The following is a 24,241-nucleotide window of genomic DNA, read 5'->3' as shown; positions in this document are numbered from 1 at the left end:
TTATATAAGGCATACTGCTCTAAACAAAAGACGGCATGACTACAGTGCATGGGAAAAAAGTGTGCCAACAAAAACCCAAGGTGACAAATGTGCACAACAAAATACATGCTGTGACAAATAAGCACCATTAGTAAAATTCCTGTTGGTTTACTGGAAAGATATTTTTTGCAAAATATTATAAAGGAAATGTAAATATAACATTAAAAACATTTAAATGCAAGGAGAAACAATAATACACATAACACAAATGAAAAAACCCACAAAATCTTGAAAATGAACTGTGTACCATGCAATTTACTGCACCACCATTGATCTTTTGGAACAGGTCTAAAAGCGGCTCCCAACCATAAGTTGGTATTAACTGTTGCAAGTAGCAATTAAACTGGACATATTGATTTAGACATAAGGGATGTCAAAAATCTATAATAAGAAATTGTGGTAGTTTTGGTTTCTCTTTATTAAAACTCTGCTACTGAAATGGATTTGTTAGCAGTGTAGGGATGCTCCCATCGATCGGCCATCAAACTAAATCGGCCCATTTTCAGTAAAAAAAGAAAAAACTCGATTGGTGATTCAGAAAAAGGCAAATCACAAAAATTGATCTTTTCAGCAGAGGTTTTTCTAAGCTTTACGGAAACACTGTATTTTTTTTTTTAATACAGGTATTGTCAAACAAGTCACAGAGTTAGTTGCACAAGAGACAGAAGTGCGGCGCACATACAGTATGTAGCTGTTCTTGTGCAGCTGCCATAATAGAGATGGCGAATCTCTGGCGACCCCAGTCAAAATAGTATACATAAGCTACTTTAAAGAATTCAGACCTTTTTTTGTTCTTTAAATTAAAACGGACACTGCTTGTGTTTGGACAGTGATTTTGTTTAAAAAGCAGCAGCTTATACTTTTAATTGGAAAAAGATAAAGATGAATTTTAAATTGCCGCTTAATAAACAATAGGATTCTTTTTAAAGATTTGTACTGTGTTTATTATTTACTGCTGTGTGTCATAAAATGTATGCTGTTTGTTAAGAAACAAGTACTACATATTTTAAATGGTAATCCATATTTATAACTACACTTCAAGAAATAGGAATCTTGATCTGATACAATGAGGGAAAAAAAAAAAAAAACACCCGTATAAATATAGCAAATGTATATTTTAAGAGCTAAACATTAATGCTTTAAAATGATTAAAACCTATAAGTGCATGTGTGTTTACGTACAAGCTGAGTTTAAATGCCAAAAGTGTGAGATTATATATTTTTTGTTAGAGAAATGACAAAAACTTCCTTTTTCTTATAAGCTTTGCGTCGGATAGGTACATTACAGAAAAAAATTAAACGATATGACAGCTTGTAATTATGAAAAGCATTTTATTTTATTTTATAACTTATGTATTATGGATACATATTTTTGTATTTATCTTACTATATTACGGTCCCTAAAAAATAAGCCTACAGAATTTCATTTTGTTAATAAAAATGAACAGTTAACACCTGTGGTCTATAGCAGTTTAATTATAAAAATACACTTGAAATGGTGATCCTAAATTGTCCGTATTGTGTAGTTGAGGGGTGTGTGTGGATCTGTGTGTGTGTTCACCCTGCTATGGGCTGGCACCCAGTTGAGGGTTTGTTCTCTTGCCTTGAGCCCTGGGCTAGCTGGGATAGGTTCCATCAGACAGACTCCTGCAACCCATTCAGGACGAGCAAGTTAGAGAATGAATGACTGATGACTGAAATTAATATAGCACATAAGGCTTCTGTTTGTCTGGTTATGCAGGAGATTATTGTGAAAAGTGTTTAAAGGGATAAAGGCGAGGAAAAAAAAACAAACTCAGAATCGGTACAGAATTGGCTGATCAAGTAAAAATTCAAGTCTAAATTACTAGGAAAAATATATGGCTCTGTGTAGTGAGGATTTATTCTTGTAATGTCCACATATTTTTTGAACATTCAAATTTTTGAGTATACACAGACAAGTTACTAGTAGGCGGGGTTACAGTTGTGCTTGAAAGTTTGTGAACCCTTTAGAATGTTCTATATTTCTGCATAAATATGACCTAAAACATCATCATCAGATTTTCACTCAAGTCCTAAAAGTAGAAAAAGAGAAACCAGTTAAACAAATGAGACAATAATATTATACTTGGTCATTTATTTATTAAGGAGAATGATCGAATATTACAAATTTGTGAGTGGCAGAAGTATGTGAATGTGAACCTCTATGATAAGCAGTTAGTTTGAAGATGAAATTAGACTAATGTGTTTTCAATCAATGGGATGACAATCAGGTGTGAGTGGGCACCCTGTGTTATTTAAAGAACAGGGATCTATCAAAGTCTGCTCTTCACAACATATGTTTGTGGAAGTGTATCATGGCACGAGCAAAGGAGATTTCTGAGGACCTCAGAAAAAGAGTTGTTGATGTTCATCAGGCTGGAAAATGTTATAAAACCATCTCTAAAGAGTTTGGACTCCACCAATCCACAGTCAGACAGATTGTGTACAAATGGAGGATATTCAAGACCATTGTTACCCTACCCAGGAGTGGTTGACCAACAAAGATCACTCCAAGAGCAAGGCGTGCAATAGTCAGCGAGGTCACGTGGACAAACCAGAAGGCCATTGAAAGAATGTTGTGTGGACGGATGAGACCAAAATAGAACTTTTTTGTTTAAATGAAAAGTGTTATAATTGGAGAAAGGAAAACACTGCATTCCAGCATAAGAACCTTATCCCATCTGTGAAACATAGTGGTGGTAGTATCATGGTTTGGGCCTGTTTTGCTGTATCTGGGCCAGGATGGCTTGCCTTCATTGATGGAACAATGAATTCTGAATTATATCAGAGAATTCTAAAGGAAAATGTCAGGACATCTGTCCATGAACTGAATCTCAAGAGAAGGTGGGTCATGTAGCAAGACAACAACCCTAAGCACACAAGTTGTTCTACCAAAGAATGGTTAAAGAAGAATAAAGTTAATGTTTTGGAATGGCCAAGTCAAAGTCCTGACCTTAATCCAATCGAAATGTTGTGGAAGGACCTGAAGCGAGTAGTTAATGTTAGAAAACCCAACAACATCCCAGAGCAAAAGCTATTCTGTATGGGGGAATGGGCTAAAATTCCTCCAAGCCAGTGTGCAGGAATGATCAAAAGTTACCAGAAACGTTTAGTTGCAGTTATTGCTGCAAAGGGGGTCACACCAGATACCGAAAGCAAATGTTCACATACTTTTGCCACTCACAAATATGTAATATTCGATCATTTTCCTTAATAAATAAATGACCATTGTCTCATTTGTTTAACTGGTTTCTCTTTATCTACTTTTAGATGTGGCTGCATGGTTTTGTCTTAACCTATTTCTTCTCTTAACTGGACCCCTACCTTAATTATTTAAGTCATTATTCCTCAGTTTCTCTGTATTTTGCATCAAACTGACTATGATATATTTTCATTGAATGAAACTGGAATTTGTGTGTGTTACACTGGTAAGAATTCATTATTTTTCCATTTCATTTTTTAATGTTCTGGTTAAGGGTGGCATGGTGGCACAGTTGTAGCACTGCTGCCTCGCAGTAAGGAGACCTGAGTTCACTTCCCGGGTCCTCCCTGTGTGGAGTTTGCATGTTCTCCCCATGTTTGTGTGGGTTTCCTCTGGGTATTCCGGTTTCCTCCCACAGTCCAAAGACATGCAGGTTAGGTGCATTGGCGATTCTAAATTGTTCCTAGTGTGGATGTGTGTGTAGGGCGGTGGGCTGGCGCCCTGCCCAGGGTTGGTTTCCTGCCTTGCGCCCTATGCTGGCTGGGATTGGATCCAGCAGACTCCCATAACCCTGTAGTTAGGATATAGCAGGTTGGATGATGGATGGATGTTCTGGTTATTGAATCAAGTACGTGGGCAATGCTGAAGTAGTTGCTGCTCCGTTCAGAGTTATTTGCACATGTATCTGCTCTACTCATCATGAACAGTTGGTATTCATGTACAGTTAAGAAAGCAAACTCCACAGAAAAAGTGAATTAAAATAAATTAAGTACTTAAAAATGCAGAAAAAAAGTATGCATTCATTTCCTGTAAGTGTAAATATGACAATAATGAACTTTTCTACAAAAAATGGTCCAGTTAATTAAACAATGTGATCAGCTAAAGATAAAAACCAACTGCTTGAAAGATAAACATGGATCCACAAGGAGTCCTTAAAAATAAACTTAAAAACCACTGATCTAGTGCAGGGGTTCTCAAACTCGGTCCTGGGGACCCACTGTGGCTGCAGGTTTTTGTTCCACCAGATTCCTAATCAGTGACAACACCCGATAACACTGATCTCATTTAATTAGCTGGTATTATTTATCTTTTATTCTACATTCAGAAAAGCACAGCAGCATGATATTTACATTTATAAGAAACTTAGAAATATTTCTGTTTTTGCTATTGATTTAAATGCTTAACTCTCTTTTTATTACATTTCGCCCTTTCTCTGTGCAGTTTGCTCCCTTCATTGAATCTTAATAATGACAATTAAAAAGAAGCAGCGCAGAAACCCAAGCAAACAACACTTAATCATGAAAGGCTGCAACTACTTTAGTGTCAGCCCCACAAAGTGATAACGGATTAATTAAACAATTAGAACACCTAGAAAAGTAGAATGACAATCAAGGTGAAAATACTGTGAACTGCTTAGTACATTTTAATACTTTTTTTTTTTTTTTTTTTATAACAAACTTAATATTCTAATTTGTATATTGCTTCCAAAACAGGAAATCTGGGAAACAACAGTTCACTTAATTAGCACAGGAGTCCAATTAAAAACAGAGGCTGGTAGGAACAAAACCTGCAGCCACAGTGGGCCCCCAGGACCGAGTTTGAGAACCTCTGGTCTAGTGGGCCAAAAATAAAATTCACAAGGAGACTAAAGCCGCTTTTCCACTGCATAGTACGGCACGACACGGTTCAGTACAGCTCACCTTGGTTCGGCTCAGTTCAGCTCGGTTTGCGTTTCGACTGCAGTTTAGTACCGCTTTAGAGTGGGCGGGATTATTCACGTGTCGTTATAGTTGTGCCGCTTCTACTGCTCGCTCTTCATTTTTTTTAACTTGTCCCTACAGTGTTTGTAAGTCCTATGGTAGCCGTGTGCGGCCAAGAGCTGAGCGACCTCCTGGAAAATTTTTCATTCCGTCGCCCCATCCAGCTCTCGCTGGATCCGCTCCTCGGCTACCAACGAGAGGAACGTCTGTACTTCCTCAACAGACCACAGAACAGCCATTTTTGGTTAAAACCAGTTCGAACCTTCGCGGGTCTGTTTTGTCTCGTGTCGCAAGTTCAGGGACGCAGTAATGACGATTTTCTCCGGCCAATCAGTGACCAGCAGAGTTTACACGTCACATTTTGGTAACGGTTCGGCACGCTTGGAACCTCAGCTGAGGTGGTACTAAAAAAAGGACCAGGTACCAGGTACTGTTCCCAGTGGAAAGCCCCGCAAAAGTGAGCTGTACTGAACCGTGTCGTGCCGTACTATGCAGTGGAAAAGCGGCTTATATGCCAAACTGGTGGCTTGTCAATTACAATGATTCAGTCTATTCATGTATTGTAAAAAACCTGCAGATTGTCATGTCAAAAGAGCTCATTTCAGTTTTAATCAAAATGCAAGAGAGTAAACGGACAGTAATTTAGTTCTTTGTGCCAGTAGTACAGTAAACCTGCATCTGTGGATTAAATGCCTCAAAATCTAGAAGCTTTATTGTACAATCAACAAATTACAATCTAAATTAAATTTGATGTCACCTCTCAGACTGAAACAAGAGATTATATTTGAAAATACACACGTGGACAAAATTGTTGGTACCCTTCAGTCAATGAAAGAAAAACTCAAAATGGTCACAGAAATAACTTTAATCTGACAAAAGTAATAATACATAAAAATTCTATGAAATTTAACCAATGAAAGTCAGACATTGATTTTCAACCATGCTTCAACAGAATTATTTAAAAAAATTAACTCATGAAACAGGCCTGGACAAAAATGATGGTACCCCTAGAAAAGACTGAAAATAATGTGACCAAAGGGACATGTTAATCCAAGGTGTGTCCACTAATTAGCATCACAGGTAGGTGTCTACAATCTTGTAATCAGTCAGTGGACCTATATATAGGGCTCCAGGTAGTCACTGTGTTGTTTGGTGACATGGTGTGTACCACACTCAACATGGACCAGAGGAAGCGAAGGAAAGAGTTGTCTCAGGAGATTAGAAAGAAAATTATAGACAAGCATGTCAAAGGTAAAGGCTATAAGACCATCTCGAAGCAGCTTGATGTTCCTGTGACTACAGTTGCACATATTATTCAGAAATTTAAGATCCATGGGACTGTAGCCAACCTCTCTGGACGTGGCCGCAGGAGGAAAATTGATGAAAAATCAAAGAGACGGATAATACGAATGGTAACAAAAGAGCCCAGAAAAACTTCTAAAGAGATCCAAGGTGAACTTCAAGCTCAAGGAACATCAGTGTCAGATCGCACCATCCGTCTTTGTTTGAGCCAAAGTGGACTTCATGGGAGACGACCAAAGAGGACACCATTGTTGAAAACAAATCATAAAAAAGCCAGACTGGAATTTGCCAAACTACATGTGGACAAGCCACAAAGATTCTGGGAGAATGTCCTATGGACAGATGAGACATAAATTGAACTTTTTGCCAAGGCACATCAGCTCTATGTTCACAGACGGAAAAATGAAGCATATCAAGAAAAGAACACTGTCCCTTCTGTGAAACATGGAGGAGGCTCTGTTATGTTCTGGGGCTGCTTTGCTGCATCTGGCACAGGGTGTCTTGAATCTGTGTAGGGTACAATGAAATCTCAAGACTATCAAGGGATTCTAGAGAGAAATGTGCTGGCCAGTGTCAGAAAGCTTGGTCTCAGTCGCAGGTCATGGGTCTTGCAACAGGACAATGACCCAAAACACACAGCTAAAAACACCCAAGAATGGCTAAGAGGAAAACATTGGACTATTCTAAAGTGGCCTTCTATGAGCCCTGACCTCAATCCTATTGAGCATCTTTGGAAAGAGCTGAAACATGCCGTCTGGAAAAGGCACACTTCAAACCTGAGACAACTGGAGCAGTTTGCTCATGAGGAGTGGGCCAAAATACCTGCTGAGAAGTGCAGACGTCTCATTGACAGTTACAGGAATCGTTTGATTGCAGTGATTGCCTCAAAAGGTTGTGCAACAAAATATTAAGTTAGGGGTACCATCATTTTAGTCCAGGCCTGTTTCATGAGTTTATTTTTTTAAATAATTCTGGTGAAGCATGGTTGAAAATCAATGTCTGAATTTCATTGGTTAAATTTCATAGAATTTTTATTTATTATTACTTTTGTCAGATTAAAGTTATTTCTGTGACCATTTTGAGTTTTTCTTTCATTGACTGAAGGGTACCAACAATTTTGTCCACGTGTGTAACTGCATTCGTATTTCCCCTGATTTCTCACCTTCAGCAGCTGCTAAGTGTGCCATATTTTACAGTATTAAACAGCGCTTATGGAAAGCTAAAATCAGATACAGCCTCCTGTATCCTGCTAAATTGAAGGTGGATATTCATACAAGTTCTACATTTTTAGTTCTGCGGATGAAACAGAAAAAGAGCTAAGAAAATTGATCCCGTTCTGAAATATGACTGTGAGTCAAATTGTGTCCAGGCAAAGCAAATAAGATTAAACATTTTAAAGTCCCTTCCTTTAAAAGGTTCCAGAGGACACTTCAGAAAAGGAGTGGAAGGCAGCCATGCACAGAATTCACTCTAGCTCCCTATGAACAAAGCATGCAGTTATTCAACTTAAAATCTTTTATGATGCACATCATTTTGTTTAAAATTGGCCAAAATGTTTCCAGGGCAAAAGCCAACCTGTGAATGCTGTAATCAAGCTCCAGCCTCACTGGGCCATATAACAACATTCTAGACCAAAAACTGTAAATGTCTATCAGACTGCCTTGGTGTTACAATCTCTCCTAATCCACTAATAGCTGCTTTTGGTGTACACCCAGATGGGCTTAAAGTTGAGAAGGACAAAAAAAATGTAATTGCCTTTACTTCACTATTAGCATGTAGGCTTATCTTGCTCAACTGAAAGAATCCTAACCAAACTCGTTTAAGTCAGTGGGTAACTGATGTTATATACTATTTGAAATTGGAAAAAATCTTCTTTAAAACCTGGCAGGATCTAATCAATAAAATTTTAGAATAAGCTTTTATGCTGGGGAAAAGGATTCTCTTCCCTCTTTTCTACTCTTAAAGTTTTACGGTGGTTGTTAGCCTTCCTCTCTTTCTCTTGGGTGGGGGCTGAAATTAATTTAGTTTTGTTGTTTTAATAAATTCACTAAAAGTAATAATCATAATAAAAAATAAACATATGGCATAGCACCGAAAGCTCTCTTTTTCAGTCTGCACATAAAGTATTTCAGCAGCTACTAAGTTTAGCAAGCTATTTCTCTTTTCATAGTCATTGATGCTACACTGTACCTAGCTCTTACAGGATCCTTCTCAATCTATGAACCTTTACGTGAAATGCTTTGTTGGTTTAATAATCTGGTTTTAATTGGGACAATGGATGGAGAGGAGCTATGATTGGGTAGCTTAAGATTACTACGCATATTTAAAAATTCTGTTATAATGCTGATATTAGAATGTGTACTAGTACCTTTAATCCATGTTAACACTGCACACACATACAACCCCTGCTATTATTGCACTGTTTACAAATTTTTGCTTATGTCAAACCAACAATAAGCATAAAAAAAGAAAGTAAACTCATAGAACTCTAACCACAAAATCCACAATTTTAAAAAGTTCTTTTTTAGCCAGAGGCAGTGGTCTGCTCATTCTCTGTGAGTTTCATTTTTTTTTTACTTTTACAGAGCTCATACTATACTTAGATCTAGCAAGCTACTCCTCTAGTAAGGAGCTGTACCCTAGACCAAGTATTCCCAAACTTTTTTCGGCCACAGACCCCTTTACCAAAAACTTTTAAAACCATCGACCCCCTAGTCATTTACTTTACTTGCTCAAATTAATAAATTTGTACAGTACTCGATATTAAATATTTCACTAGATATCAAACTTTTCATTTTAATCACTTGTAATTAATGATTGAAAAAGATAAAAGGACTACGGAATATGGCATTATCTTGTGCAACATTTAATATTGAAACCTGCACTAATGAAAATTAAAGCAAAAAAATACAAGCAGAGTTTTTTTTTACATTTTTGACATTTATGAAATAAATATGTAAATTCAAAATAAATACAAACAGTCCAAGCTGGACTGTCTGCATTTCTTTTTTGGTTCAGTCATATTATCTTCTGAAGGAATAAAAACTTTTACTAACAAACAATTTCGACAGCCCGTGATAAAAGATTTCTGTTCAAACTTGAATAAATAAACTGTGTCCTCTGATTTTCTTTTTCGTAGTACTGCTCCTCAATAAATAATTATATTCAAAGTTCAAATCACAAATAAGTACATGTCACAAACAACAAATTTATAGTGTTTTATGAAAGCATGACCGTACAAGACTGGTAGATTCTGCTAATATTGAATAACCGTCGTCACGTCCCACCGCGAGCAAGTGCGGACATGCAACAGTTTTTCATGTCCGCACTTGCTTTGATACGTTCGAAAAGACAATGCACAAGCATGTTTGTGCTACATGTATTTTCAAGCATTCTTACGTGTGACTCTTTTAATGACACGTTACCTTTTAATTCGCAAGTTTGGTATGTAATATGTTTTTATTAAAAAAGTGTTTTTTTGAATTATTTTACTTCTTAAATTAGGTACTTATTGGAATCATAGATATTTTGAAGTAACAAACAAATAGCAGTAGTAAGGGGTTCTATTTTTGCTGTCGTCGACCTTCAATTTTTTTTATTGAAACTATTGACTCCTAGAAAGTTCAAATCGACCCCAGGGGGTTGATATCGACCAACTTGGGAACTCTTGCCCTAGACTATGTATATAATGCCTCAAAAAAGAATTCAACCACCATTTTCACATTTTATTGACTTAGATTGTAAACTTACAATCTATAATCATTTTGGTTACACACCAAATCAAAAGAAACAAATTTAAAACCTTTCAACAATTTGCTCAATATAAAAAATCAAAATTGTAAGATTAAAAAAAATATATGCATATAGTTTGTAAACAGAAGGCTTAACTTTCTCAGGCATACTGTATTATCTTAACAATCTGATTTGTTAATGGTCTGTACCTATGTAGGAAATAGGTGGATCATCTATTCTCAGTTATATTAAGGATGATAAATATCCCTTATTTTGTTAAGTTTAAGCAGTATGGGAGAGATTTCCCACAAAGCAAACCAAACTTAAGGGAAAATAGCACTCAAAACAAGCCATGGATATAATTATAGATAAGCACAGATCTGGGGAAGGGTACAAGACCATCTCAAAGGCACTGAACATAACTTGCAGCGCAGTGCAGTCCATTACTCTGAAGTGGGAATTAGCCTATGTAACAGAGTACCCTTCTAAACTTAGTCACCAGACAAGAATGGCACTTGACAGAGAGGTTACTAGGACACCTCAAAATGCCAGGCTGTGACAATCATTTATGTGAAAAATGTTTGGGACTGAATACATTATGAAAGCAGTTGTATGTTAGTATAATGAGAAATTAATCAAGTCTTAAATGCAGGATAGTTGAAGGTTTTATCAAAAAAATTGTTCTGGTCACCTTTATTTCTGCAGCTTTCTTCTTTAACCCCTCGTCAAATAACTGTGAACATGTTTTTTGTAACAATGCCTCCAGGTGTCAAAGTCTTTGAAGGCCACCACAATTTCTGAGCATACACAGAACACATACTACCTCTTAACCTCTGTAAAAAATGTATTTACTTTGCCAATTTCCTTTAAATAACTGCTTTTTTGTGTTTCAATTGCTCATTCTATCTGGCTTTACTGTTTTGTATAAATCACATGGGTCTTTTGACTTGCTTTATAATTACCCATGGAAATAAATCACAAATATTGCCCCTAGCCTACCTTAATAATATTGTAGAAAAAATATACAACATGCATTCTTTTTTAGAAGATACCTACAGGATAAAAATGTTACCAGCAGTTTGAGCAGTTCTAGCATTGACAGCCCTAGCTGTATTATTGTGTTTTGGTTAAAATTTAAATTCTGCCATTTGAACAGTATAATACGGAAAGCAAGCAGTGTAATCTTATCTAAAAAATATTAAATAAGATTTATAGTGATCTCAAAGCTATCTGATAGGTAAGTGGAAACTGTAGCCTAGTAATGTTTACAGAACATGGCTATCTGTCTGGGATGGGTAGAGGGGAATTTGAAGGCAACTCTGACATGTAGGGGCACTTAAAAAATGCAATCCATGCTTTGTCCTCTTAGTTCACTTGTTTACTGGCTAGCGCGGCATGGCAGAATCCTAAGTTTCTTAAGAATTTAAATACTTTGCTCGACTGGTGTCATTCCTGGAATGCATAGCTTACTAACATAGTATGTTCCTCCTTGCACTCACTCACAAAAATGTTCATCTTAAAGCAAACATTCGTTATGCTTCTGTCCTATTTTCTTTTATCTATAACACACATTGACATTCCAATTACTGAATAGTATATTTTGTGACTTATACCATGCTTGCCTTAAAAGTTTGCTGTTTGATATTTTAAATCACCTCAAATTCAAATCAGATTTCAATAGCAAGAGGTAAATAAGTCTTCTGAGTAAGCTACAGTGAAGCAGTCTCTCAATTTTACACATGTAACACCATACACAACATTAAACATATAGAGATTAATCTAAATAAATGTTTATTAGCAACCTTAGAGCTCCCCAACTCTACCCGCCTTAGATTTTGTCCATGAAACCATTTGCTTTGAAATACTCTTTCAACCTTAAAAAAAAAATTATATATATATATATATATATATATATATATATATATATAATATACACACATATACATACACACACACACACACACACACACTCTGCCATTTATTTTTTACTTTTCTTTCTTTGTTGAAGTCTACAAAAAAGTATGCTAGCTACAATACCGAGCATCTCAACATCGAATTGTCAACAAAATTAATTACAACAAAATGCTCCACACTGCCCCCACTCTCATTTAAGGACCCACTAACAAATCAATTTCCCCAAAGTCACCAAAACAGCTAGTGTTTTATGAACAAATTATTACCATGTATTTTTCAAAAAATGTTAATAAATTGAAATAATTTTTTTCAGACTTAAGGGTATGTCCAATTCTATTTAACTTTATTTTTAACTTTTTTTCACTCTTGCTTTACTTGATAAGGCTCTATAGAGTTGGGCTTTAAAGCGTTGTAATAAAATTAAATAATCTGAATTATGATAGTTATTTTTCATTTGCTTTAAAGAAAAGGTATTAGCATTAAATATAAATTACATTACAGTCAAGAATTTCAAGTTTAAGAATGAGTGGGAGAATCAGACACAAAACAATACTTTTAGGATACAGGAGAAGAGTTTAGAAGAAAAAAACACAGTTTCACACACACTACATTGTGATTCAGTCTAGCTGTAATTTTTACAAGATAATAAGCTAACCATTCAAAATTACAAAAGGGCTAAACCTGGAAGTGAAATGCCAAAATCAATACTGCAGCTCTGAATAGCTTGTCTGGGGTAACACAATTTCAAACTTAGTGTAGTGTGCCTTCAGACAAGACCTTTTTTAAAATAAATCTGAATTATATTTTGAATATCAACATTCAATCTGACAATGCTACTATCTATTAAAGGCATGTTAGCAGACATTAAACATGAGTTTAGGGGGGGAGATCACGATTCTGTAATATGCTTACACTAGTGTAATCTCAGTGAGGTTTTTTTTTTGCTGTAAACGATCTCTTCCATTTTTAAGTTCAGTACAACCTGTATTTAGCTTGTAAAAAAGAGCAATCCTCTGGTGATGACAGTATTGTGCTTAAGCTCTGTTTGCAATAATCTATTGTTAATGCACTCTCAGGCATATTTGTTGTGAATCAAAAATAATGTGAGCTTTATTTGTACAATGCTGTCTGACCAATATTTGTGGAGGAAAAAGACAAAACACACACACAAGCAAATTTCACAAACTAGGCATCCACTGCTGAAATTCTTTATAATGTATAACTTAATTAAAATCACTATGTCACATCACAAATTTAATGTGGCATTACTTAATTATACAACTCTAAGCATTTATATCAATGATACACTAAGGTGTTGTACCGCATCTTGACATTTTTGCCTCGAAAGAATGTATATTGTAACCTGTCTAGTTAGCTAATAAAAGGTGTCATTTTGCTTGACTTCGCATATATTACTGATACAGACAGACTCTCCTGGTCTAGATGATATGGCTGGGTGATTATAATAATTATTGTATATTTTAAACTTGTTGAAAATAACTATGCAATGGTTCATTTTTTAAAAATCTAGTGGACTGCACGTGACAGATTTTTTCCCCCACCATTCAACCTGTCAGCTTAAACACTACAGTCCCATCTGCAGCACTAAAATGATGTCCTGTTCCATAAGGTACTAATGTGAGTTGTGCAAGTTCTGAAGGATTTTATCTGAGATATATGGCTCTAAATGTCAGTAAAGTGTGCCGTATTTTCAGCAAAATGAGTTGTTCGATACAGTAATCATATGGTCAAATATCCTATCTAATAAAATCTACAGTACACATGTCATTTTATTATCCAATATGTTTACTTCACCTGTCATTTATTTTAAGGGAGCCGAAACAGTGATTTTGAGAATTTTTTCAACATTATGGACACTTTGTTGAACTGCCCTTGGCAATGCATGCTTCTCTCTAACATACAGTAGGTACAGCTGCCAACACATCCTGCTGTCTTCATTCCCACTGAATCAACTTTAGCCAAGTCTGTCCAAAACAGTAAGCTGTGGTTTAAAAACAAAGTTTAAGATTCATGCATGAACTGGAAGAAAAAACTCATATTGCCAAAAATAATTGCAAAAATAAACTGTATTGTATTGTATATTGCCTTAATCCAAAAATTTATTTCACAATCCCCTACACTGTGTGTTGCATACAATTAAGTAGAGGCCCATAAGAAGGCAAATCACATCTTTAATCTACATGCGCACAAACCACAGCTGGCTGACAGAAATTCTAATAAAACACCTTATGAAGTCAAACATGTGAAGGGCTACAGTATATTGTACTGTACACGGTCAAGCTGGATAACTAGCTAGCAAAAGAGAAGTTTTCTAACGTGTTTTTAACAGGCATGCTAACTAAAATGCTGGCTTGTTGGCATGATAAAACAGCCTGAAAAATCAAAGTCAGTAACACATTTTAAATATACAGCTTACTGTATACAGTAGATATTTTAATAATGGAGTTTTAAAGATATATGTTGCATTCAACATATTTAAATTGAATGTTTAGTGCTGCTAAGGATATCATGTCACTTTTCTATTCCTTTTTTGTTTATATGTGTATTTTTTATTTACTTAACATACAAACCTTAGTGGCTCCTCATGATTCTCTGTGCAGTCTCTTGCATTGTATTTTATTTGAAAATTCATATTTCTATGGTAGAGTACATAAACTGTTTTTTACTGTATATTGCAGTAATTATCATTATCATCCAAAATAACTTTTTTCCCCCTCATGTTAACTATTTTGGCTGTATTGTCCATCTCAGTCGAAGATCCACAAATCAACCTTTCTCTGAGTGACTCCCCTAGCCATCTCATTTACCACCATCTTCCAGGTCTCGTTTTCAGCACAGGTGGCAACATTTAATTCTTGTAAAGAGCATCCCAAAGTCAGAGACTGTTGACAGGCAGTCTAGTATTTCTAGTCAAAAACTTGTAAATGAAAAAAATGAGGGTAATATACTGCACGTCGTGTATTGTTTACACTTGATTTAAATTATTTTCTTTTATTCCTCGAGTCTTATTTACATTCGTACAAATGTTGGTTGTTACAGCAACTGCCAAAAGGTTTTCAAAATCAAGAATTTCATTTATGTATTTTATTTATATTCACTAATGTTCAATTATTATATGTTATTTTGTAGTACTATATATTACATTTAATAAGCAGCCCCTGGTTCCTCTGATTGAAAATATTTTTCAATCTTAAAACTAAGCATCCAGAAATAAATAATACAATCATTGATAAATATCAATATTGAATGATATGGAAAAATATATTATGATAAATTTTTGATAATATTGTCCAGTTCTACTAAGGAATAATAATTTAAACCATGTGAATAGTGCAAATCCAGATTTGTATGGTATGGTGAAAAGACATACCCACTCATCGGTATCAAAAGCTTTTTCTGAACACAGAAGCTCAGATATTGCAGGGCTATATATTCAGCTTTACAGAGTTTAAAGGGTCACCGTTCAATCAACAATATCAAATGTTCAGTATCTGACTTTAACAAATCCAATTTGATCTTATAGTATATGTGATACTATAGAATATAAAATGTACAGTATATTTCTCTCCACCTTTTGCTAAGACTTTTTTTTTTTGTATAAAATTCTGCTAAACAGACATTTCTGGATGTCCTTGCTTGCAAGAAATTAAAAGCATCCTGGATTTTAGAGGGAATCAATGGTTCATCCAGCTCTTCTAAGCACTGTGCATTGACTGGTGGCATTTCCGTTTAATCAAAGAAATCACTAAAATGAGCCTTTCACTACATTTTACCCTGTATAAAATCATATAGTATTCTTTAAATCATCATCATACATTAATTACTTTTTTGTGTTTTAACACAACATTTTCAAACCCAATTAAATTCAGTCCAGGATTGCAGGAGCCAAAGTCAAATGTCAAAATTATACAGATCTGTTTCTAAAATAGAAAAATAACTTCTATTAGACTTATAAAACCCACTTTGATGCACCATTAGATAATTCAAATGCAATAAATTCAAATTAGCATTTTCTTCTTCTACATTTCATCATAGAACAGCAAAACAAGCCCACTGCCTCCCTGTCCTAAAATAGTTACACACTTTGGGGTTTCTTAATATCTACATTTCCAATAGCCTCAGAGGAACAGATTTATGGCAAACTGCCCATTTCTTTTTGCCAAACACCGTGGCAAAATATGTCACATAACAAAGCTCTTAAATGTTTAAATATAATTTTATTTCTTCGATTCCTGGCATATACACTTTATCTGGCAAAGGATGAAAATGTTATTATGCCCGTTATAAAGCTATTACATGCATTTAACAGATCAGTTGATTATATTTAGCTAGCCTTGCCCTTAAAATGTTTTTTCTATAATGCAACTGGCTGTGATAAGTATGGCAAGTCTATTTAGTAGACTTTACCTTAATCTTTATTGATCTATCCAAAGAAGGTCTAAACAAATATCATAAGTCTAAATTTCATCCCAACTCTATTCACTAGCATAAGTTTCTCCAGATAGTTAAACAACTTTAGAAAGGTTACTTACATTACTGTTGTTTTAGTCTATGCAATAGAGTGTTTCTTTTTTAGGTGTTCAATCACAGAACTAGTGAGATTGTGGAATGCAAACTGTGTTTTATACAGCAAACAACAATTTTGTCTGAATCTTTGGTGACATAATCCCATACAGAGTAGCCTTTGAATGCTATTCAGAGGAACCATCTTTTGCATAATGTGGGGCAGCTGGTGCCATGATTAGCCTACTCAAAAACTGTATAGAACACTGTATTATCCTGCTAAAGCAGTTAAATTTTAAGGTGGGTGATACAGTAGATGATTAAGAAAATACAACTAGACTGTTCTTCGTGAGTCATTTACATTTATTAACTATGGCAACCGACTGAACAAAATGTTTCTATTTTAAAATTAACACCAGTTATAAAATATGTAGTTTTTACTTCATAACTGAAAATGCCTACTATCCATATATTTTGGACAAACTGTCACTTTATTTAAAAATGTGTAAATTAAAAATTACAATAAAAAGAAGCATAAGCAAGCTCTGGCACCTCCACCAAGGTATATGGACTCAGATGTGCAATATGCATTTGATATTGTTATTGCAAAATGTTTTCAACAATGTAAGTAAGTCATTAATTACGTTTTCTTTCAATAAAATGCAAGCCAAATTCACCTAATTTGTCTAAAATACATTAGTTCTCAATTACCTTTCATAGGTGCAAGTGTTCTTATACAATATGGCAAGCCAAATTAACATTTAGAGATATCTCAAAATGAATTTTGGATATCTTAAAATGTAATTTACTTTTTAAAATATCTGAAACTCGCTTTGAGATATCTTAAAACAATTTCCTTTACATTTTAAGATATCTGCAATACATTTTGAGATATCTCAAATGTATTTCAAGATATCTCAAATACAGTTTCAGATATCTCAAAATAATTGTGTCTGCATGTCAAGATATCTCAAATGAATTTTCAGATATCTTAAATTGACCTTTCATGCATTTTAAGATATCTTAAATGCATTTCAAGATATCTCAAAATCATTTCCTGTAAAATTGCCTATTATTTCAATGGGACTACTTGTTTATTATAAGATATCTTAAAATGTATTTGAGATATCTTGAAATGTGCAGGAAGTCATTTTAAGATATCTTGAAATGTATTTGAGATATCTGAAAATGGACAGGAAGCTGTTTTAAGATATCTGGAAATGTATTTGAGATATCTTAAATTGTATTGTAGATATCTGAAAATGCTATTGAGATATCTTGAAATAATTGAGTGTCCTTTTAAAGATATCTTAAAATGCATTTTAGATATCTTGAAATACAATTTGAGATATCTTGAAATACATTGTTAGATATCTGAAATGGAGCAGAGACCCATTTTAAGATATCATGAAATTAATTTTAGATATCTAAAATGTATTTCAGATATCTGAAAAAATGAATTTCAAGATATCTTGAATGCTTTTTAAGATATCTAAATTATATTTGAGATATCTCAAAATAACTTCCTTCTCATTTTAAGATATCCCAAATTCATTTTGAGATATCTGAAATGCATTTTCAGATATCTTAAAATGACTTCCTGCACATTTCAAGATATCTCAAATACATTTCAAGATATCTTAAAATAACTTCCTGTGTATTTCAAGATATCTCAAATTCATTTTGGGATATCTCGAAATAGACAGGAAGTCCCATTGAAAGAATAGGAAATGTTACAGGAAGTGATTTTGAGATATCTCAAAATGTATTTGAGATATCTTGAAATGCACAGGAAGTTATTTTAAGATATCTCGAAATGTATTTGCGATATCTCAAAATGCACAGGAACGTATTTCAAGATATCTCGAATTGCATTAAAGATATCTTAAAATGCATTTCAGATATTTCAAAATCTACGGCATATCATTTCAAGATATCTTGAAATCTATTTAAGATATCATAAAATGCTTTTTAGATATCTTAAAATAGATGCATTTTTAGATATCTGTAAGTCAATTTGAGATATCTAAAATGCATTTCCAGATATCTTAAAATCCATTTTGAGATATCTCTAAATGTTAATTCAGCTTGCCATATATACAATTATCAGGATTCATCATTTCATCACATTTTTGTGTGAGTGATCACAAGTAACTACACTAACCTAAATGCAAATTTTACATCTTTTCCAGGCACCTCACATACACTAAGCCAAAAAGTAAAAAAAAAAAAAAAGCATAAGTGGTCACAAACATCTCCTTCATGATCACCCCCATGTTCATTCCTTACTACTATAAAACAGTTTCTAACAATTTGCAACAAAGTCAAACTTATACAGTATAAAATAGTTTAACCTGCATAAAACTAAATGCAGTATTACATGAAGGTGTTAGTCACAAGATATGAACTATGATTTAGGGCTGTACCCTAATTACAGTTTTGTTCATGTATTTAACTTATTAATCTTGCAGTAATTCTTGATATTAGTGTTACTAGCAAACTTCACCAGTTCACATGAATATTTGATATCAAAAGGTAATGAATCACTAACAAAATAAACAAAAAACAAAAGAGACAACAAACCTTTGCATTGAATAAATGAATGTAGGTTATCAGGAGAGAAACAACAGTTTCAATAGTAATCTGTTCAATTTGAAAACTACAATGACAATCAGTGACTAAGTTGCTTCTATTTGAACCTCACGAATCCACTAAGAACCACTGACAAATTTCATGGCATACCATTACTTGTAAAATGATTGCTCACTCTGGGTTTCATGGCTTAAGGGGCTTTCCAATAAGATACTGTACAGAGATCTGGGATTTCCCAAGTCTTTATGTGTATTATAACCTAGGTGTCCTAAATGACCATTACTATTTCCACATTACACGCATATAGTACAAAACAGGTAGATTCATTAGAAGAAACACGAATGGGCTAAATCACTGGATTTTCCTCACCAAATATCCAGGAGTGCCTTCCAAACCCAAGAATGGCTGATTTGAGTGGGTGTCTAAATTGTGACAAAGCTTTGAAAATAGTCATTTGCTCTAAAATTCAAATTAAAGTTATAGCATTACTTTCAGAGACTCAGATTTTCTCCACCTTTATTCTGTTATGGTAATGGACTGTTCGTGCGTTCATGAAAACATCCTGTGGTAAACTGGTATACTATTCAGCATTGATTCCTGACTATTGTCCAGTTTTGCTGGGATAGGCCATATTTTTCTCATTGTCCTACTGCACAATGGGTACAAGCATGTTTTTGCTAAAAGACAAATGGATATGCACAGTAAGTTTAAATTTTACTATTCCATTAGGAATATCACACATATTCTGTGCATTTTAGTAAATTTTTTAAATACTAGGCAAAAACCACAACCACTCTGACTTTAAATGTCTCTCTGTATAAATGAGTGTGTGTAGGTTGATGCTCTGGGACTTACTTATATCCCATATAAGGCAAAGACAAAATAGCTAACAAAAAGGTTACAAATTAAGTGAGACCCAAAAAAATTATACACAGAACATGAAAATAAAGCATAGTATCAAAAAGTATAAATACCTGAAATCAACAATTAGATATCTCAAATGGGTACCTTAAATACTATGCCAAATTAATAAAATGATCGTTCACCATTGCACATTGCAATGTTTCATTTATTTAATTATGCTTTACATGTTTTATATTTTAAACGGTTTTATGAATAAACTATTAAAAGTTATAAAACAAAATCCATGTACGAAATGGAAGTGTTTCATCTGCTGCCTCTTGTCACTTATCATTTATGTTGTGTTCCTATTCTGGAGAAGGCTATTTATATGTTTCTTTACGGAGGGAAAACAAATGTAAAGATCTCATTATCTGATTTCTGCAAGTAAACTAAAACTTACACAAACACTTAACAAAAGCTTTAGCATTTGTCACTCTTGAATAACTTTCCTACAGACAATGCACAAACCAATAACATATTTTAATATACAAATCTTCATTATGACAGCCATCTGGTATGAATTCCACTTGAATTCAAAAGCACTTCAAGTTATTTCTCTTATAAAATTTTTACCTTCAATAATAGTGCAGTCAAAAAAAGTACAGAAGAGTTTGTTTAAAAATATATAAAGTTACTGGGGTTTCCTTCAAAGGCCTCATTAGCTTGTCCAACAGCTATACTAGGACCCTGTTCATTGTGGTCTCAGTCTCAAAGCAGCCTAATTGGCTAAGGTAAAGATGAACACCCACAGCCTGAAAGTACATTATTGGTTAAGGCAGTGCGAAAACTTCAGCAAAATAAGCCAGTATGTTGAATACAATTACATGTTTTATCCTTTCTGAATGGTATCTGACTTCTCCCACCTTTGATATTATGTTGGGGCAGCTGATTTTTCACCTTGGGGCAATCCACAGATTTTGTACTTTCATCCTCACTGAAGACCAACTGATAAGCAACCCAAACAGCTGAGCATGAGAACTTCCATTGCCTGGACAGATAACTATGACTTTTATCTTCAAGGGCAGTCCTATAAAACATTTCAAACAATGGAGATTGCTAACTGCTCTAAAATGTTCAGACACTAATTACAGTCTTAGGTCAAAATAAATTAATATTCTTGCTGCAAGAAAAAAAGAGTTAAATAAATAATGTTTATGACTTTGATACTGTAACATTATTGTGGCTCTCTAAGCACATGGGTGAAAGGAAGACCTGAGCTGCAAGTTTGGTTTGGTCTTCAGATTGGTGTGTATCTCTAGAGTTTTATGTGGTGTAGGAAACTCAAAGTGTTATTCTGTTAAGCATAGGAGTAAAATTACAGCAGTCTGGTGTGTAGCAGATTACTTCTGTCTGCTATATAAATAACATTTTAAAATGAGCACATGCAAATGTTAAGGGATTCTGAGAATGAACAAAAACATTAAAGGCAAACATTTATCCCCATTCTCTACCCCAAAGTCACAGGGAGCCAAAGCCTATATTAGGAGCAATGCCAAGGAACCCTATACAAGAAACAGTCCATCGAAGGGCACTCCAGATTAAAGCAGTTTTGCTAATCAATGAATTCATATACTATACTTCTGGACTCTGGGAGAACACCAGAATCCCTGGAGAAAACATATGCTAACTCTATTCACGGAAAATGCCAGATGGAAATCAGACTGAGGACCAAATACTATGACTGATGGACCACTATATCACTCTTAAAAAGCATCTCAATTTATCTTTTTTTTTATTAAACTAGAGGCTTTGTAATCAAGATGGAAAAAAAAAAAAATCAGGCAACAGCACAGCGTATCATTGTATTTACACAGTTGGGAACATGATTTAATCCAATGAAAACTTTAGCACAAATCAAGTACAATTTTCTTCCGGACCACCCTATTAAGAGTACAAAATGACACATTAGAAATGAATAAATTAAATACAGATCCTACCACTCCTACAGTTGAATGAACATTTCTTGTGAAGCATACAAGAAATTATTCCTAACAGCAATGACTGTAGAAAAAGTGTTTTCAAAAATGTACTGTAACTTAACAAAAACTAACTGAAGAGCATCAGAATACAGAATGTCTGACAAAATATATTTTAGTAAAGAGAGAACTGTGATCCTAATCCTTCTATTCTGTGATCCTTCTACTCTTATAAAAATGTATAAATTTATAAAAATTCTTTTAAAACATAACTGGTGCCCCATCTAAGATACTTCTCCATGTTTCCATGGTACTGCCTGGAATTGCAATCAACAACTATTAACTACTTAAGTGGGTTACAAAACAGACAGACTTTTAAAATAAAGATGCAGCTCAGCATTAAACAAGCACTTGGGAAAACAGGTCAAGGCCTGCCAGCAGAAAGCATTGTACATTTTCCATGGTCAATGAAAGAAAATTATATTGATTGTTTTACTACCAATTTCCAAAGGGAAAAAAAAACTACTGTTATTTTAAATGTCTGGCTTTTTATTTTTAACCTTGAACTTTTACTTAGAAATGTATCTTCCATATGTGTCTACAAATCATCTTAGTTTAAATGATTTTAAAGTGAGGTACAGATACATAAATTAGGTCAGTTGGCAACTCTAAATTGGGCATGTGTGACTGTTAGGGGGGTGGGGGTGGTATTAGGGGACGGGAGTTTTGGAGGCACCCACTTCAAAGCGGGCTGCTGTTTTGCAAGCACTGATGCGTGGATAGGCTCCACAACCCCAAAAAACACTTCGGTTTGGTGGGTTTGGAAACTGTTCAGTTAAAATCGAACTAACAGGAGTACATCGATTTCATACAGATTTCAGTCTTGCCGTTAAGGCTCTAATAGAAGGTTTATGGCACATTACCATGTTTAAAAAGAAGTAGCAAAGTCTGGCAGGAAAATAATATTGAAGCTTGGGAATACTGAGTAGTCAATATGTTTACACCATTTGTATTTATACCAGTTACCAAGACGATTTTTGTCTTTCAAAAAGTGTCCACGACACCAACATTTGCTTTGACAGCCTCACCATTTTGACTTCAGTTAGGAAATCTGACAGAAGTATCGAACTTCAGCCGGTCTACTTATTACTGGCAAGTTAAACACCGATCGGACACAGAACTTGTAAACATTGGTAAAAAAATATGAAAAAGGCTCTTTAGATTGCTACAGATACAATGCCCTGGGGGTGTCAAGTGTGACAGATTTACTGTACCGTGAAATTTAAAAAGCTTAGCCGATGGAGGAAGCTCGAAGGCGACGTGTCCGAGCGTAGCGCCGCTGCCAGCTCACGGGCAAAGTTTAGTCGAGTTTTAGCCTGGTGCTCGACCAAACATAATGGAACGTGCCCGCGTGTGGGGCAAACGGTCCAAATACATACAACACGCATAAATGAACACCATACATCAATAAAAAATTGACAGTCTCGACGTATATCCTTAGGTATTTTCTCTATTTTGCCTCACTCAGCTGCAGTTAACGTCGCACGTCTTGACTTCTCGAAATCGAGCGGCATACTCATTCATGCTCGCGTATGTAAGTTTTAAATTCGCACACTTCACGCGAGTTACAAACACCGTCATTGTACTTTGCTTAAAGTTATCAACCACAGTGACACATATGGGAATCGTAGAGAACTCACCTTAATTCCGCCGGCCCCGTCGTTTGTTTACTCTCCGCGACAGTGTCAGTAATAACCTTGACAGTAACACGACAAACAAATCTGCCAGCTTATCTATTGCATACAGTTTCCACAAACATGTAAAACACACCAAAAACACTGCCGGAACCTTAACGTCGAGTCAACTCTTCTACCCTTTACATATGATACACACCTTGTTTATAGTCAACTGAGGGAAATGTAAAAAAAAAAAAAAATACTTCTCAGTTACTTCTCTTCCTTATTTTCGAGACATCGAATGCAATGTGATGTGCAGCTGGCATCAACTTAACAGTTGTTTTTTTTTTTGAAGTAGACAACTGCTTGCTTGCTACCTCCCTTCCGGGTACCGTGCTACTCCCAGAACTAAGTATGAGACGTTAGTGCGTGTAGCATTTGTGATTGCCACTAGGGGCGCTAGGAGGCCAGACCTATTTACTGTCAGGTGTCCGAACAACTCACTTTTGTTATTTCGATACTTCGGCTCAGATTGCAACTTCAGCCAATCGCTGAGAAGCGCAGGTATCAGGGAAAAGTTGGAGTGAGGCATTTAGCGATATGCAAGACAAATTAATATTTGAATATTTCTCAAAGCGCATTTAACAATTAATTCAGTTTA

The 24,241-nt window shown here is 34.9% G+C and overlaps 1 protein-coding gene across 4 annotated transcripts in view; it reads right to left on the bottom strand.

Annotated features, from left to right (window-relative positions):
• irf5 (interferon regulatory factor 5) overlaps positions 1–23,925 on the bottom strand; it is an 80,176-nt gene extending 56,251 nt beyond the window's left edge. For 3 of the 4 annotated variants that reach the window (XM_039761432.1, XM_039761430.1, XM_039761433.1), the window contains exon 1: positions 23,798–23,925. The gene's annotated coding sequence lies outside the window, so the exon portion shown is untranslated. Of the gene's footprint in view, positions 1–23,604 lie in introns of all 4 variants that reach the window. The other variant, XM_039761431.1, reaches the window with a different exon arrangement.
• Between the last annotated feature and the right edge of the window lie 316 nt (positions 23,926–24,241).

The sequence above is a fragment of the Polypterus senegalus genome, chromosome 8, assembly GCF_016835505.1.
Source record: "Polypterus senegalus isolate Bchr_013 chromosome 8, ASM1683550v1, whole genome shotgun sequence".
Classification (NCBI taxonomy): Eukaryota; Metazoa; Chordata; class Cladistia; order Polypteriformes; family Polypteridae; genus Polypterus; species Polypterus senegalus.
This window is presented reverse-complemented; position numbering and strand designations above follow the sequence as displayed.